Genomic DNA, 18,353 nt, shown 5'->3' on the forward strand with positions numbered 1-18,353 from the left:
ACAGATGAGCAGGATTTGGTGACACATTTTTGGGCACATGTTTATTCTAGTTTCCCAGAAGTCAAAAAAAGTTTGCCGTAGACTAAAATCATTTCACCCATTAAGTGAACTGGAAAAAACATCTTTTTTTGAAGGTTATAACACCAGATGTTTCAGGATATGGTAGCTACCTCATAGTAAAAAAAACCCTGAAGCCTGTTGAAGTGTAAATTCTATATAACAACTTCGATTTGAATAAACATTTTTGGGAAGTTGGAATGGGACCATAGATCTTTACATGCTCTAAAAACTTATAAATTAATTCTTCTTCGGTTACTTTTGACTATAGAAACATTTTCACTGCATTTTGGATTCCCATTTCAACTAGAGCCCAATATACTTACACGGCAGCCTGGGTAGAGAATACTCTGTTTGCCTGACCAAAAAAAAAAAAAAAAAAAAAATTGTTCACCATCCTTCCACTCATCCAAAGTTCCTGAACTGTTACTAAGTAAATAACTGATATAACCTGTTGGGGGCAGGGGAAGTTTTTGGTTTTGGTTGGGGTTTTTTGTTTGTTTCTCCTCCTCTCCATCCCCATCTCCCTGATACAGCTGCAGAAAAGTATCCTTCACAAAGCATTTTGAATGTGGGCAATTACAATTACCACCTCTACTGGTGCTCCCCAGACCTTTGTTCTTTACTGAATAGCAAAACCAAAGCCAACTTAAAATTAAACCTCAGTCTCTGGTCAGGATTACCTCATTTTGATTCCTTTTCCATATATGTTTGACAGATACTTTTTCTCTTCTATTACAAAAAAATAAAATCCACCAGAGACTTCTGACTGTACAAATTTTCCAGTTTAAATTCTTAAGGTCATTGTTCTTGCAGATGAAACTCCAGTAACTTATTTCAAATACAGCACAGTTCGTATGGTTCTGAACAAAACCCACAGTTTGTATTTCAGACATGCCTAAATATGCCAGCCTGCCAATCAAACTAGAAGCCTCTGAAGGCACTACTGCACGAGAAGAGAGATGAGGAGAGGCACAGATAATAGCATGCCTCCTGTAAAACAAAACAAAAAATTGCTAAGAACCAGGCTTGTTTGCTGTACCAGAAATACATGAAAGCAGTGTTTTTCAGGGCATTTTTTTACATTTTACTGCCTGGGGAAAATAAAAAAAAAAAAAAAATACAACACATCTAAATTGTTGAATAACTAGCTGAGATAACGTTTTCACTTCTCCATGTGCCACATACAGCAGTTTTTTCTCCCTCAGTAGGATAGACTCTGGATTTGTGTATTTTAAAAGGCCATCTGCTTCTGAACTTACATAAATGCCCTTAACTGTAGAGTTCCTACAGATATTCAGTATTTAAAAACTGGAGTAACAGCCACATATAACACAGTGAACAAAAAAAAAAGTTTCCCAGAAGAAAAAAACCCTCCCCATATTTCTACAACAATATCAGTACACACCAAAGCAATAAAAATAGTGTTAAAAGAGGCATTTACTATCTTAACTTAAAATCCACCAGTTAAGATCTATCAGATTCCAATACAATTCAAATATGACCAATTCTAATTCTTAATAAAACAACAGTAAGCAGATTTTGGACGTATTTATTTAAGAAAATCAAAATACATTATAATATAAAACTAGGAACCTACACTAAGATAATATGGTTTAATAAATTCAAACAGGTTTTCTGTAAAAAAAAATTAATTACTACATTTATACAAAGAAAGAAACTCATTCTCTCAATGGGTGTTTTTTAAGCCACAAATTTTAATTTCTTTTTCCCCAAACATCCTCATGAGGTTCACACTCCTACTGCATGCATAGGTGATAACGCAAATTAAAATAATGAATGCTACGTACCTCGACTGGGACCTAAAAAGACACCAAGTTTCTTGCTGTCTTTCATACCCAAATGTGCAAGTATCTTAGTGGAGAAAGCCAGCAAGGCTCTGCACCTTCATGCACCCTGCTACCTAGTAAAGGTGGAGCACAGCTTTGGCACCAGCCTGTGCCACATCTGCCTCAACACCAGGTCTCCCTCATTCATCCAGCACCTTGATCTGCCACGTTGTTGTGGGAGCAGACTTTTGGTCCTGTTAAAAAATTCAGTAAATCAGAGCAATTTAACCTAACTTGAAATAAACTTTCAAGGCTTTTGAAGTTCTAGAAACACGCCCTTTATCTCAGCCATGGAACCAAAACCAAGACGAAGCTTGCTATTATGAGGCTTCAGTTGCTCCTAGGAAGAAGACTGGATTAAAATATTGATTTACAAATATTTTGAAACTGTTTGCCACCACACAGTTTTATCTCAATAAAAATTATACATATAATAATTTATACCCATTAAGGTTGGAAGATTTATTTCATGTCAAAAACTGCAATAAAATGAAAGAGTAATAAAAACCTGCAGCCAAACAGTATAACATTTCTACAAGGAGTAAACATCCAGCAATCAAAAAACAAAATTTCTAAATCATAAACATCACAGACCAAGGATAAACTGTCTCCTCCTTCTGACTTACAAACCCAAGATCAACAACAAAAGTCTCACCAGTGCTGTGTTTCAGACCTGAGAGTTTTGCTTCTTTTGCCCACTTGGAACAGCCAATGAAACAGTCACTCATAGTTATGTCTTATTTCTCTTTCTACGTTTCAGATGTGTGCACAGGCACCCAAACATATACCCCCAAGCCACTCACCCCTCTCACATGTGGCAAAGACTTCCCTATTCCCCAACCCAAGATCATTACTGTTGTTTTGTTTTATTTCTTTTCATGCTCAAGACAACTGTTTAATTGCAGTATACACACTTTGCCTCTATCACAAATATCCTAAATATCACCCAGCATGTCTTCCCCCTTCCCACTAAGGGACAGTATTTCTTGGTTCAATCATGATTATCATCTATAAGATTTTTAAGCAGCTCACGCTTTTAAGAAAAACCAGGCACACAACTGGTTTTTGCAGAAAACCGAAGTATTCTCAAGTTAACCCAGATTTAAGAAGTATAGACAAAGAGAAGAAAAAAATAAAAAAAAAGAACATAAAAGACAATCTAATATACTTTGGATATGAAGAGAGCAGAATATTTTTGCTTGACAGCTTTTTTATCCCCTGCCACAAGAGAAAAATAGTACCTAGTTTTAATTATTGAAACAAACATACTTTAAAAACTGATCATGAACTTAGAAAACACAGAGAGGTCAGTATTCTAGACCTTGGCACTCTGATGGGACAAATGGTCAATCATCTTGCAGGCATCAGACTCTGCTTTAGATAAAACTCAGACTGAAACAGTGGGAGTAAGTCCAGGCACAGGCTTTGTCCCCTTTGTATTGAAAGTGACAGCTGAAAAGAATCTCTATCAGCCGAGCAGGGCAGTGACAGTTTTGTACAAAGAGAGACTCACTTTGCAAGTTTTTCATTTTTTCTCGTATATCCCTCTATCACAAAAGACAGTGTTAAGTTTCAGACATATTTTTTTGTTCTGTGAAGGCCACAGGGTTAAGGCATTCAGAGTAGTTACTCACTTGTGGACTCCTACACAAACAGGCCATCATTTTGTTATAAACTGCTCACAATATAATAATGGAAAATTAGTCTTGGAAAAAAATACAGGAAAAAGGCATACAAAGCAAGCTTGAGGTTTGCCTAATATAAATCCCAAATCCTCAAATATTCTACTCAAAATATCAGTGATCATAAAACACAGAGCTGCACTCCCATCTGTAATTATAAAAGAGCAGTCAAGAAAGAACTGAATGGCATTCTTTTGATACAAGAAAAAAACCCCCAAACCCACCACCTAAATTCATCTCATCAAGTGCTTAATTTATAACAATGAAGCTTCAAGTGATTTATTTTCTTTCAGATGAACATTTTTTAAAATCTAACAAAAATTGAGAGCATTTTGTATGAATTGAGGTATTCAAATTTTTTTTGTTCATATTTCCCATGTGTTTTCATTCACTTGGTCTTCTCACTCTCCCTCAAGAGCACTTCAAAGGCAAAAATATCCACCTGTTATAAAGCCCATGAGTTTCTGGAGAAAAACTGCTGTTAATATATTAACTTCCCAGAAAACATTGCCTTATACCTTCTTGCCTCTTAAACATGAGTGTTATCAACTCTTCTAAAAAGATAAGGGCATCTTTATTAACTTAGTTTTTCCATGTACTCATACTGTGGAAGTTCTACAAATTGTACATTTTTGATTACAAAGATAATATTCAAACATACCAGTGGCTATGGTAGTCACATAGAGAAGAAAAAAGAAAAGTGAAGTTATTTCTATCAAGGATAGCAGAGTTATCATTAAATTTACAAACAACTTTCAGAGTATAAATACTAATTGTACATTTCGGGCAAGATGTTAAAATAAGAAAAAAACCCTGATTCTAAATGTGACAAAATCATTCTGTTCAAAGTATTCAATATATTGATGGCATGGAGGCTCAAGAGGCTTTCATTGCCACTATACCCAAACATCACACGGTTAATGCGCTAGTCGTATAGGTTTTAAAGAGGGGGGAAAATTAAAAAGGACAATATCTGTATCCTGAAAAGTATTTAGGCACTTGAAGCCCATTCAAACAAACAATTCCTCTTTAGCCCCCTCCTCCACCACCATCTTTGTGATCCTTCTGGTCTTTGGAACCTCCTGCAAAGTTTTTATTTCCTCCAACTGCTGAGATAGAAAACCGTTTAAAGTCCAAGGTGTTTGAAAGGACAGCACACTCCGTATGTCAAAAAAACATACTCCATCTACTCTTCTACTCCATTCCTTTAAATGATCAGCTGGAAAAGGAATTTCATCAATTTACCAGTGGTCAAGGGGCAAATTGTGGTGTTGGACTACTCAGGGTCTGAGAGCACAACCTCTTGGCAGCAACAAATGTGAAACCTTATGGGTAGGATGCAAATCTGAGCACACACTTCCCAGCCAGAAGGTCCCAGGAGCTGACAGCCAGCTGTCTTTCACCAGGAGGTGTGCTCTGCCTCCAGCCTCCAAAGAGATAAACCACACTCTTAGCCCCTTTGGGCAGAGTAAACCACCTGGGGTTTCAGTGAGTTTTGCAGCTGGACCACAGTCCTACGCTTTTTAAACAAAGAAAAGCCATTTTTTGTTCCGCAAGTGGGTAATGGCAAGTCAGTAGAGGGGTGTAGGACACAGAACAGAGCACGAGTGAAGGGCATGAAAACTTTTACAGCAGAATGAAAGACTCTATGTGGGAGGAGAAAAGTATTAGAGCAGAAATTATGTCATTAGACTTTAAGGAAAAAAAGCATTCTAAACAGATTTTTTTTTTTTTAATTTATTGCCAAAAAGGTTGAAGGCCATAAACATTTTATTAGAAGCTCAGATTTTCATAATATCTCATAACTGCAAGGTTTTATTGTAGTCAGCTTGACTATGAGAATTTTTATATTGTTGCTATAAATCAGCTGGGCTACTGGCAATTAGTTGCAATTTCGTTGAAAGCTACTTTAAATGAAAAAAAAAAAGTAAAGAAACAGAAAAATACAAAGCAAATATACCAAGCTGTGTTATTATTTTGGCTCAAGTAATCAAAACACTGGTATGTGATCAAATCTATGAGTCAAACTACTATAGCAAGCAAAAGCCACAAAAATGAAACACTGAAAAAGTCAATATTACAAGACAGTGATCTGTGATCTTTCCACTAAGAATTTATGTAACAGCCATACTGCCTTCATGAGGAGAAAAGGGAAGACAGATGAGGGGACAGCTCAAGGAGTAAGTATTTTTTTCCACCTCAAGATGAACGTGAAAAAAACCTAAAGAGCAAAGTAGGTGCAGTGGATGTAATGTTTTTAAACCTGCAGAACAAGAGTTCTCAATCACCTTCCTTAATAGTGTGGGGGGGTTTGGTGGGTTTTGTTTATTTTAAGTACCCTTCCCATTGAGTAACCATGTCTCAGATTACTCAACTCGAGTGAGCTTGACAAAATGAAGACACAATATTTTTATAATTCTGTCCAAGTCATAACAAGTTAGAGAAAATATTTACTTCCTGAATACTGAGAAATAAGTGTTTACTCCATAAACTTGGTTTCATCTTGATATTTGCTTTCTTCTCAAATATTCACCTTAAATTTTTGTAAAGCACATCAGCTTTCAGCAGTGCTCTTTTTAACTTCCATTTCTCAATTTCTCTGTCACACTGTATAGCATTCAGAACTAGAAACACAATCTATGTTAACGTCACCATTTCATTTGGGTTAGTTTCATGAGAAAGAAATATATTTTACATTCTCTGAAACTTCTCCATCATGCAAAATATTGTTAAGTGGAAAGATCAGGAGATTAATTTCAAAAGCTTAGTCCTGCACTCAAAATAAAATGCCAATGAACAGACTTTTTAAACTCACTAATGAATTACTTAGTTCTGAAGGTTTTACAAAATGCTGATCTGTACTTACCATCAGTCTTAATGCAATAATTTTGAAGATTCATAAGTTTAAAGAATTAATGTTTAAATTCTTTTTTTTTTTTCTGAAAGTATGGCTTAAAAAGGACATCTGACTGAGCTTTCCCATGTTCTCCCATTTTCAGCAAAATAAAATCTCCAGAAGGCAAGTCTCAACTTTCCCTGCCAATTGACAAGCACTATCTATCAGAGTTATTTCAACTTTAAGGAATTTTACCCTAAAGGAAATTCTTTCCATTACCTTTCCTGTTTGTTTTGATTATCTCAGCATGTATTTGCAACTTCTTTCATACTGAAGCTGAATGTTATACAAACGCCTGAAATTTTAAACACTTAAGAAGACGGATTCTAAAATCCAAAACGGGGATCTGAAGGTCTGGTTCATGCTTTGGTAAACACAGAAATACTTAAATGTGTAACCACTGTGAAGCTGGATGAGCAAGAGCCGGAATCATCTCAAGCTTCTGCTGGCTCTTGTTTATAGCTAATGAAACTAAGAGGTTAAGGCTGAACATTTAAAAAGTGCAAACAGAAGATGTTTTCAGAACAGAACCATTTTAATTTGTATTTTTAAATACTCAGACAAATCACAGATTTTTTTCCCAGACACATGGATACCTCTAGTGTGAGTTATCACAAGCTTCACCATACTAAAATTAGTAGCCAAAACAAAAGAACCAAATACAAATCTAAGTTTGACTTTTTGAGAGCCAATTTCAAATTCACATCCTGCTCTTTAACAGTAAAACAATCTTTTGGAAGGGATCCAGTGGAATTGCTCAATAGAAATTCACACATTCAAATTCTAGTATTGCTAACCTGTTTTAAAATTCAGTGACAAGGTCAGCAAAGTATTTCTGAAGCCAAACCTGAGAGGACATGCTATTGTCTTTAAGCATTTATTTTATTGTTAAGTTCTCTAATTACAAAATATTTAACTGCCAATTATTTATTTGGGAATTCTAGTCTACTGGTTTAAACAAGGGATATATAATACATGCCTATAATACAAGGCCATAATGAGTCTTGTAAAAAGACTCATATCTTCACAATACTGTAACAGGGAAATATTCTGTACAAATTCCGTAATATGATAAAGAGGAATCACAGTGTGCTGGAATATCAACTAAAATTATCAGAGCAACTGATACCACAAAAAAGTTGTGATATTTCCTAGATTAATTCACACTGGAAGCCACAACAGCATTGTACTCAGACTGACTTGCTCAGGGCTTTGCCCTGCCTAATCTTAAAAAAATGCAAAGTATGTAGATTTGACAACCTGTGCTACCTATTCCAGCTCCTCAGTGTCTTTAGGGTGACTTTTATTTGCAGGTGCCAAATCAGAACCTCACCCATTTCAAACTGTGACCACTTCTTCTGTTCCTGCTGTCATGTAGCCTTGTAAAGGGCCTGGCTATGTGCTCCTGTTAACATCTAAGGTATCACCTTGTGAGGCAGCTCTTGAGCATCCTCTGAGCTTTCTGATTCCCAGGCTGAGCAAAGCCATTTCTCTCAGTCTCTCCTTATGTGCTCCAAGCCACTCATTTTCCTGGGTTTCCACTGAATTAGATTCAATTTACTCAATGTATTTGGAGAAACCAAAACCAGATGGGTTATTTCCAAAGTGATAGCCTGAAGAATGCTGAGTATTGGCAACCCACTGGCTGTGCTTCTGCTCACCAGCCTAGTGTGCTGCTGGCATTTGTCACTGTCAGTGCAGCCTGACGTGCTGACTCCCATGTCAGAATGTGCAGGTCCCTTCCAGCAGAGCTGTCTCCCAGGAAGTCACTCCCTACCCCGTCCTGTGGCAAGTGGTAAGAAGATTAATTTATCCTTGTGGAATGTCACGGGGTTCATCACGGTCCATTCCAGCAGCCTCTCTCAGCTGCAGAGCGCTGTCCTCGAATGTGTCAACTACTCCCACAACGTGATGTCACATGCAAATTTGACAAATTTGACTTCATCTCCTGCTTCAGGTCACTGAACAAGGTACTAAAGAAAATAGGTCCCACTACAGTACTCCACTTGTAACTCATCCCCAGGTAGAATACAAACCATTAGGTGCTATGTTTTGAGCCTGACTATCATGCTAAAAGCCTAGATAAACTGAAGAAAAATGATGGTCCAACTGCCCTAAGCAATATTAAATCCAATCTGTTGGCATTTACAGTTTCAGTAGCACACAGAAAGGCCCCACAACTACAAATAAGTGCATAAAAGATGCTCAGAAACTTCAAACGAGGCTATTTTAATTACTGTTTAAGGTGGAAAAAGAAAACAAAACTGAACACATAACTCACAGAACTCCAGTAGATTCCTTCCTAATAAGGAAGAAAACATAGGACTAAAGAAAAATGTTTATGTATGAAACATATATAATGACTAGGTTTACGTTTCAGAATCTGTAAATATAGTCCATGAAAATAAAAGCTAATTTCATCACCCAACCAAGGAAACCTAAAGTCATTATCCACCTTATACATGAGTCATGAAATAGGAAAGACTTCACACTAACAAAGCAATACGAATAATTTCTTAAAGGAAGTTTAAACTTATTTATCAATTTAATTGATTAATATTATACCTACAGCTGCCACACATATGCTGACCCCTACATAAGGGATTTCTAGTTGGGCAAATGCTCACACTCATAGAAGACAACACTTGAGAATGGTTTATATTGTAGAATTGTTTTTTCAATGTTATTACCAGTACTTAAATCACAGAGACAAATATCTAACAGATTTTAGATATTTCTTGTTATTTATTCTCCCTGCAGTGATTACTGTAACTGCCATAAAGAATACATACAATTGTACTGAGAGATGCAATTGAGACAGCTGACCTAGAGAAAAAGAAATAACTTGCAACTTTAAACGCCTCTGACTTACAGGCATACTGAACACTGGAAAATGAGTGGATAGGAATATTGATACTGTTGGATACAGCCTACATAAGAAGGAGAAAAACTTTACTATTAAGCATCTACTTTCCCCAGGAGAAAGGATTATTATTAGGTATATATGTAAATATTCTATTTTAACACTCAGCCACACAAAGCAAGGGTAGATACTCAATTAACAATTTGTGTATACGAAGACAGTTTGTACACCCATTACCAGCCAGAAAGGTACACTCTGTACATTGATAGTTTTAATGCATTCTTATATATGTAACAATACTTTAAAAAATACAGCAGTAAAATACAAAGTAAAAACAAAACACTTTTCAAATGGAGTATCTATTTGCCGCAGATCAGTGTAACAGAAAAAATGGTCACCAATTTTTATTTCCTAAGGAAACAAGGCTTATACAATCACAGTGCAACACCTCTCTCCACCTCAAGATTTTTTGAGCCTATTTGACTCAGCAGAATCTGATAGATAAGTTTTCAAGGGTAGTTACGCTCCTAGAATCTTGATTTCAAAGTTTAAACAACCACAGAGAAAAAGCACAAAGCATTCCCAGTGTGAAAGAAGCCGACATTAGCAAAATTACCAAATCTGACAATCTCACAGACTAATGAAGTAGTGCTTGCCCTTCACTCAGAAACCTCCACCAGAGGCAATGATTTCCAGGGATCCAGGTTAAGCAGCCTGGCTCAGAATGTCAGTAAAACCCTCCGCCCTATCAGTAGAAACTTCATCCTTTATAGAAAATATTTGAGGTCAATTTATATTTGAGGTTTTTCAGAGTAGCACTCTGAGCAACCACCTGTACAGCTCTTGACCAGTTTAGGTAATCTCATCTATCCTGATTCCTTCTTGTAACAAACTGCTCAAATTCTACTTTTAAAGAGAAGTGGAAATGAGCAAACCTGTACACACACTGTTGTTCACACCAATCACTCTATTTACTCCACCTCATCTCACCAACCTTAAAAAAACCTTTTGAAATGGTTTCCTATGCAAACAAGACTACGGGATTCAAATACATGTACAAAATACTAAGAAAATTTTGGGGGGAGGGGGTGGAAACAGCAGAGGATCTGAGAGGGGGAAGACACCCACCTCTGAAGTACCTGTCCACTCTCAAAAAAATGATAGCCAGACAAGGGAGAAAATATTTTTGAACACTGACAGGTTTATCCCAATAGTTTCTAATTCTGCCAGGCAGCTTCCAGGACTGAATGCAGATGCCTATGAACCTCTGCCAAATTATTCTGTGAATGGACTGTTGTTTCAGTTTTCTGAAAAGGGAAATTTGAAATAGAAGGTTATGGTTTTGTTAAAAGGATTTTAAATACCTGGACATCACTTAATTGACTACTTAGAGCTGTACCCAGATCAAAGAACTCAGATCAAACTAAGGAATCCCTCTACAACAATATTATAAAGGAGGCTATGGAAGTGCCAAAAAAGGTCTCATTTTATGAAATAGTAATTTTAAAATCCTCAGCTATTTAAAAGCTTTCTTCATGTGATTTCGCCTGTTGAACATCCCAACAAGCTTCCCACCCCTGAACATCCCAACAAGCTTCCCACCCCTGAACATCCCAACAATCTAAAAGTTATTGCAGTTGAAAATATTTGCACCTCTTGCATACAATGACCATACTCAGAGAATGACTTTGTAGTCATTTAGTTTGCTGTATTTAACAACACGCATTCTTTTTCTAATTTACCATGTAACAAGAGCAGAACAGTAGCTCTTCAAAATGCCAACACCTCAACAGTTACTGTGTGGCTTATCACGGAACACCAGCTTCATCTGATGTTTTTGTCAAAGACATCACAAACCCAACCTAACAGAAACCCCCAGTTGATTTCGCTTGTTAGCTCCAGTGTCAGACTGTAGCACACCGACATAACATAGCTTTAAACTAATTCCTACCTTGTCTCAACTCTTATCACAAGCTCCATACTGTCAATTTTCAAACATTTTTCTCTGAGCCTCAGATGGAAGAGAACAGAAGATTAATGACAATACGGTGGAGAAAATAGGCCATGGGTTTGTAAATACAATGGGCTGTTTCACATTAGTCCAATGAAGAAAAATTATTCTCACACTGGGCTTGCATTCATCATCAATTAGAATTTTTACACAACAAGCCCAGAGCGTCCTGCTGAACCCAAATCACAGCTGGCAATCCTGCAGCCCACTGAGGCAAGGCAGCCACTGCCTTTGAAAAAGCTCCCTCCCTTGTTTAAGGGAAACTCCAAGAGGAGTAAGAATAATAAGCTGTTGTCCTGACAACCTTACAAAGTAAAACCAAGACTTACTTTACTACAGCAGAACCCTACAGACAACCTGATCACTGTAAACTGCTCCAAATCCTTCAAGGGCAGCTGGCACTGCAATAAGCAAGACCAGCACAGCAAAACACATACACTTGCTTACACACCGTAGATGACATGCACATTAGGCATGAGAACGTATGAACAGACACAGCCACACTCATCTGTTCTTTTCTTCCCCCCACACTTATTTTTCCACTTTGTGTCATGCTAGTATTACAACAGGATTTCATGCTAAAACATATCAGGTATTCATTTTCAGTGCTGAGAAGCCAGAAAAACACTAGAAGCAGAGAAGTGCTCTTTTCCTTGAATGCACTGTAGGTATTTAAAAGTAGGAAATAGTTCATTTTGAAGAGAAAGCCACAAAGGAGAACAACCAGACAAGAATGATTAAATAACTTGCAACTCTCAGGTGGGAAAAAATCAAAACAACACACCTGGAAAAACCCTGACTGAAATGTCCTATTTTTCACGAATACCTTCTTCACATATATAGGAATATAGGCAATAGAGCTGGTTTTTCCAATGACTATTTTGCTAACTATGCATTAATTTCAGTACTTCTTTTTACTCTCCCACATGAAAGGGAAAAAACTAGCAAAACATACTTTAACACTATGTGCCCTTATAACACATACTTTAGAATGTTTTCCTCTGCCCTTACTCACCTTAATCGCCATTTCATTGTCACATCTCTTCACAATTTATCAGATTTGACTTAACTGTCAGTAAAAATCCAAGATTAAATATAAGGTGGCCCAGAATCTCCTTTCCATCTCATATATACGATACAAACAAGTGAAAAAAAAAAAGGCAACCCAAAACAAAACACCAAAAAAAAGTCAAACCACTAGAAAAAATTTATAAAAGTATTAAAACACATTTTATTGCATTTAAATTAACCTGCCACAGAATATCTAATGTTCTCAGAGTACTTTTCCTAATAAAAATCATTTTAAGTATTGTAATCTGTTGTTCCTGTAACTTGTAAAACAGTTCTTTCAGGTTTCTAACAGTTTGTATCAGGCATTAAAAAAAATTGGTGAGCCTAAAGGGAAATGGAAGGGCAAATTGACGACTTTTATGAGAGCTTTGTATCTTTAATCTTTTAAGTAGTCTTTGAAGGATAGGTATTTCACAATATGACTTTTCAGTTGTAAGTTATATGGAAATGATTTGATGGGATTTATGTTAGAGGACACATGGCACACATAAATGCAGGCAGACATTATCACAATCCACTGCCACTATGCAGTGAGAATTCAGGCAGCAAAGGGAGAGGGGGAGGAAATAAGAAACAGCAAACAATACAGGAGCATTACACAAATATCTGCAGAGCTGGGTATGCAACTTTGCAGGATCTCGAACAAAAAAATGAAGACATTATATAAGGAAAGATTCAAAGTCAGTGGCAAAACTCCAAGTCCTGTGCTCAGAATTTTATTTAAGCTGCTGTGGGGGAGGGGCAGCCAGACAACCTCAGCTACTTCCACCTTCCAGCCTCCCAGCTACTACAAGCCAATTTACTACTGCTCCTCTAGCCTCCTTCTAGATTCCCACACTTTCAAAAAATAGCTGTGGTATCTTTTTACATTACACGTCACAGCTTTTAAAAAAAAGTAGCTACAGGTCTTTTTCCAAAGGAACACAGAATCCCCAGTTAACAGCACTAAAATAAATGCCTACTTCATTTCAAACATCTACTATTCTTCAAATGTCTTACAAGCATCGAATCCAATAAAGCTGTTTGCCTGCATGTCCAAAAAGACGGTACAGCAGCTGCTTACATTTATTACACGTTCAGATTATCCCCGTAAGGATTCAAGACATTTTTTAAACAAAACCTTTAATTATGTATGCACTGCTCGTTATTTAAGTAATTCCAGAAAACCAGAAGAATCCACTTATAAATCTTGAGTAGTTAACTGCTGATGTAATTACAGTTTCATGATCCAAACAAGAGCCTACATATCTTCTAGTAAGAACTATGGTGCAAACTAATCACAATGACATTTCTGCCTACTGCTGTCCTGTCTAACTAAAAACTAGAAGAGTATCACCAATTATAATAATCCTTTTCAATCTTCTGCTCATTCAATTATGCCTCAAAGTGACTTTAAATCCAAGGTCAGTGCTTTACTACAAAGGAAGGCAGGTTCTCTCTCATTTACTTCTGTCAGGATAAATCAGATGTTTAACATTAAGTTTGCTCTTTCACAACAAACTAAAAAAAAACCCAGCTATTCATGTGAAATCCTGACAATTCTTAAAAATGTAACCAGTCATATGACATCATCACTGAATGTCATCAGGAATTAATGTTATTCTTAATGCAATCTATGTAAACAACTAGTGTTTAACAAACAAGCCAATGAACAGCTGTGAAACTTACTTTTCAAACTACAAAATACAAATTTCCTCATAAATTCTTCTCATTGGATTACTGGAATTGGGAGACTGTCCTCACACTCTTCTCTCAAAATTCAGGTAGAAAAACCAGGGCTGAAAAAGACTATTAGGGGCACCCCTATCTTAAACTTCATGAACTGTCCAGATTTATAAAAGGATGAAAACTGTGCCAAAAATAAAAAGATAAACTGAAGTTGGTCTTGACTTTGCAAGAGGTAACATTTTAAAGAATCAGATATAAATTATGTTACCTAATACAAAAAATCTTCTACTCTGAGGAGAGTATTGCAACACACAGAAAATAAACAGCAAATTCCACTTCACTGATCCACAACCCAGCTTACTCAAACATTTTAAAATTGCAAAGCATTTAAAATTGCAAAGCAAAAACTGCATGGAAAGAGAAAAGAGCATTTGTCAAACCCTGATTTCATTTCAAGCTGTCAAAACAGCTACTGTTGGTAATCTGGGATGACTAACGTGAGAAACTAGATAACCCAGTGCCCCACCCTCTTTCCACAATCTGTAACTCGTATCATCATAACAGAATAGCATTTCTCCCTCTATATTCCCAAACTAGATCTCTCAGCAGTAAAAGGCAGGAACCTACTGAAAATATCTTAACATCCAACCATCTAAATATAATCGTCACTCCAGCCAAGGCAAGGAGAAAACACTTCCTTTCTTCTGCAGTTTGAAGAGGTGATCTGCAGATAAAGAGCTTAGGCGCAATACCTGCCTATGTCCAGTATGAAGCTGGAAGTGGAAAAACAAACTGCCTCGGTTCAGTCATAAAAGTCAAAATCAGCAAAAAAACACGGATGGTTTTGCCTGTTTGACCACTGCTTTGCCTAATTCCTCATCTGACTCTCTTCATTTGCAAGAGTATTTCACAATGCACTTGAGTAATGGCATGTCAGTAAATGCCTACAAAAAGAGACGATATTATCTATCTTTCAGGAAAATGAAATATAAACCTTTAAAATTACTCTGATATGCACAGTAAGCAAATACCAGCTACAAAGAATTGAGCTTTTGTTTAGTCCTAAGCTTCACATCATATCCTTGGCATATATGAATGAAATGATCTTTAATTGATCCAATAGGATTGGTGAAACAGTCTGGCATCCTTACAAGCACTCCTTCGTGTTACATCTGAGTGCTGCATGACCTGCTAAGGTAACCCACTGGGCATGCAAAAGCAAGACAATGCATTCAGAGACCTCTCTAAATCTAGCTTTATATGAATGCTACATAAATTATAAATCAACTGTTGCGGACCCTAAGTGATGTTTAAATATCTATAATGCATTAGAGCTCTTGATGATTTAAACATGTTTGCATTAATAATAAAAGGTACTTCAAAGATCAAATTTGAAAATTGAAGTGTTTCAGAGCTACCACCAAAGAAGCGAATGAAGGGCAAATAATGCATTCCCACTGACAAAAGGCACAATTTTGTAAAAACACAAGAGACAGAGTAAAAAGGCATCAAGCCTAGGCATTTCTATATCCAGCAGGCTGTGAAGCACTATGGTTCTGAATGCAACCCCCAAACGTTTCAGTCTAAGGTAGCTAGGTACAGAATCTCGGAGGAAAATAGCTGAACAGACAGTATTAATGTACTAGAGTCCCTTTTAAAGGAAGCCCATCAAACTAAGTAACAACTGAGACTGAATTATTGGCTTTTCCCCATTTTCAAACATCCTGCGTTATCCAGCTGCCTTCCTTTATAGCAACGTAAATATTATGCAGAGTTACCTTCCAACTAAACAAACTTTCTTTAGATATTAGTAACACATACGTAAAACAAGTCTAAAGCAGCAGCGTGAGCTAATCCAAACAACGAATTATGTCAGCTAGTAAGCAAGCTTCAAATCTGCTCGTGTCTAATCAGTGCAGAACTGAAGATAGTTTACTATTCACGTGAAGAAAAAAAAATAGACAAACACAGAAATAGCAGGCTGCAGAGACAGATTACATGCTTTCCTTCCCTGCAGGATAGCTGATATAAGAAAGCCATCTAGTGTTAACTTTCAGAAGTGAAAACTGCGCACAAAAGAGCTCGGGAAAATTTACATGTGCAATTCTCTTTTAACTTTGCATGTCTTTTGCATCATAAAAAAAAAAAAAACAACTCGTTTCCTCTTGAAAAGCCAGGCTGAAAGCGAGTTTTCAAACCACCGATGTATTAAAACAATGCAGCACCAAGTACTGAGGTAGTTTACTGACCTACTTCGTGAACCTTAACAGCCATATCTGAAATTTGTCAGCTTCGGAGTTGCCTTTGTCAAGCCTCCGTAACGCTACTTCCCCATTCGCAGGGGCTCTCCCAGCGCTGCCGCCCGGCACAGAAGGGCTGCGAAGCCCCCGGCACAAAATTGGAGGCAAAGTTGAGCCGAGCTGGCTGCTATTTAACGAATGGAACGTCAAGTTTGGAGAACGGACCCCTGCACAGCTACCGGAGTGTTACAAGATAACAAAGAGGGCAAAAGGATGCAGCCTGCGCCTCGTATCCAGTCACCCAAAAAAAAAAAAAAAAAAAAAAAAAGGGGGGGGGGTGTGTGTGTGTTTAAAATCATTTAAGGAAACTGCACGGGCTGAAGAGGCTTCTCCTCTGCCACCCCAAGCGCTTGGCGGTCCCCGCTGCACGTCCCCGCTCTCAACAGCGGCTCTCCCCAGAGATGTCCGATCCGAGCAAACTTACTCAGTATTTCCTGGAGTGAGACCCGGAGAGGGGAGCGGAGTGCTCGGGCTGCCGCAGCCGGCGGCAGAACCGCCCCGCAGGTGACTGGCGACCCGGCGGACACCCCCGCCGCCCCGGGCCATTCTCTACGGGGCGGATCGCATCGCTATTTATAAAGGCGACGTGCGGGAGCGAGTCCCCCCGGCCGCCACACGGTGCCCACCGGGGCGGGGTGGCTGCGGCCGGGGCGAGGTCGGGGTGCCGCTGGGGAAGGGGGGCCCGCGGCTCCCCGCCGCTTCTCCACCCGCCCCAGCCCTCCGTCCTCCCGCGGAGCCCGGAGAAGCCGAGCCTCCCTCCCAAAGTCACCTGAGGGAAGAGGAGATGGGTCTGCCCTCACAGCACTCCCTTCCCTGAAGTGCTCCCGAGCCGTTCCCGGGAGGGAAGGCACTCGCACGCCCGCGGGGCACGGACGCGGCGGCGAGCGCCGCTCCTTACCTGGTGCTGCCGCGGCCGCCGCTTCTGCCCGCGCTCCGGCTGCTCCGGCCGCGGGACCCCCATGCCCGCCCGCGCACACGGGCTCCGCTCCGCTCCGCTCCCCTCCCGCAGCACACGTCACCCGCCGGGCGCCGGAGCTCCGCACGGAACCGGGGGCCGTCCACTGGGGTGCTGCGGGGTACTGCAGGCTGGCGTGAGCGCCGCTGCTCCTCCTCTCGTTCCCCCGCCACCCCTTCCCGGCGCTCGGCTCTGGAGTGCGGCTCCGCCGCCGGACGGGAGGGCGGGGCGGCGGCGGGAAGGCGGGGGCAGCAGCGACACTCACACCCGCGCCTGCCGGCCCCGCACGCCCGCAGCCCCGCCCCGCCCGCCGGCCCCGCCTCCAGCGCCTCCGCCGGCGCGGTCCCGGGGGACCAACTCCGCATTGGTCACCGGCGCTGTCGCGCATCCCGAACCCGCTCCCCGCCCCGCGGCCCGACACCGCCTCCCCACCGCCTCTCGCCCGCCGCGGCGGGGGCGCGGGAGGGGATGGATCCCCGGGGCGCCCTGGGGACAGGCGGCCAGCTCGGGATCTGAAGCCAGCAACAGGTGGGGTGAGGGAAACAGAGAGGCAGAGCGTGGGGGGCCCCGGGAAGGGCCCTCCCCGGCAGCGAGCCGGTGAGCGGCCGGTCCATCAGCCGGCCCGGGCCCCCAGCTGCTGCCGTGCCCAGCCGAGCGCGGCAGAGCGGCCGGGCACCTGCCCCTGCCCCGCACGGGCACTCCGCTTTCAAGACCCTGGACAACGACGCCCGGCCCGGCCGCTCTCAACCCCTGCCCTTGCCCTCCTGCCGCCCGCGGGCTCCTTCCTGCGGGTGCTCTTACCCACATCCTGAAACCAGGGACACCTATGGAGCAGAAGCACATGGCAGTGGAGTTCTTGGAACTGCCCCGTGTGCTCTGCCTCCTGCGTACCCCTCTAAAGTTTCACGTGGGTCAGGAGCATGGAGCTTTTTCCCTCTGTCTTGTGCAGCCCTGAACAGGTTAGTTTGCCTGCCAAATAAGCCATGGCTAGGTATCCACA

At 40.2% G+C, this 18,353-nt stretch overlaps 1 protein-coding gene across 3 annotated transcripts in view; it reads right to left on the reverse strand.

Annotated features, from left to right (window-relative positions):
• The window catches only part of SIPA1L2 (signal induced proliferation associated 1 like 2), a 126,931-nt gene extending 109,364 nt beyond the window's left edge, over nt 1-17,567 (reverse strand). For all 3 annotated transcript variants that reach the window (XM_066178790.1, XM_066178789.1, XM_066178788.1), the window contains exon 1: nt 17,297-17,567. The gene's annotated coding sequence lies outside the window, so the exon portion shown is untranslated. The remainder of the gene's footprint in view (nt 1-17,296) is intronic.
• Nucleotides 17,568-18,353: the final 786 nt, after the last annotated feature.

This window comes from Chamaea fasciata, unplaced genomic scaffold (genome assembly GCF_029207755.1).
Source record: "Chamaea fasciata isolate MVZ Bird 193981 ecotype frontalis unplaced genomic scaffold, bChaFas1.0.hap1 SCAF_3, whole genome shotgun sequence".
Taxonomy (NCBI): domain Eukaryota; kingdom Metazoa; phylum Chordata; class Aves; order Passeriformes; family Sylviidae; genus Chamaea; species Chamaea fasciata.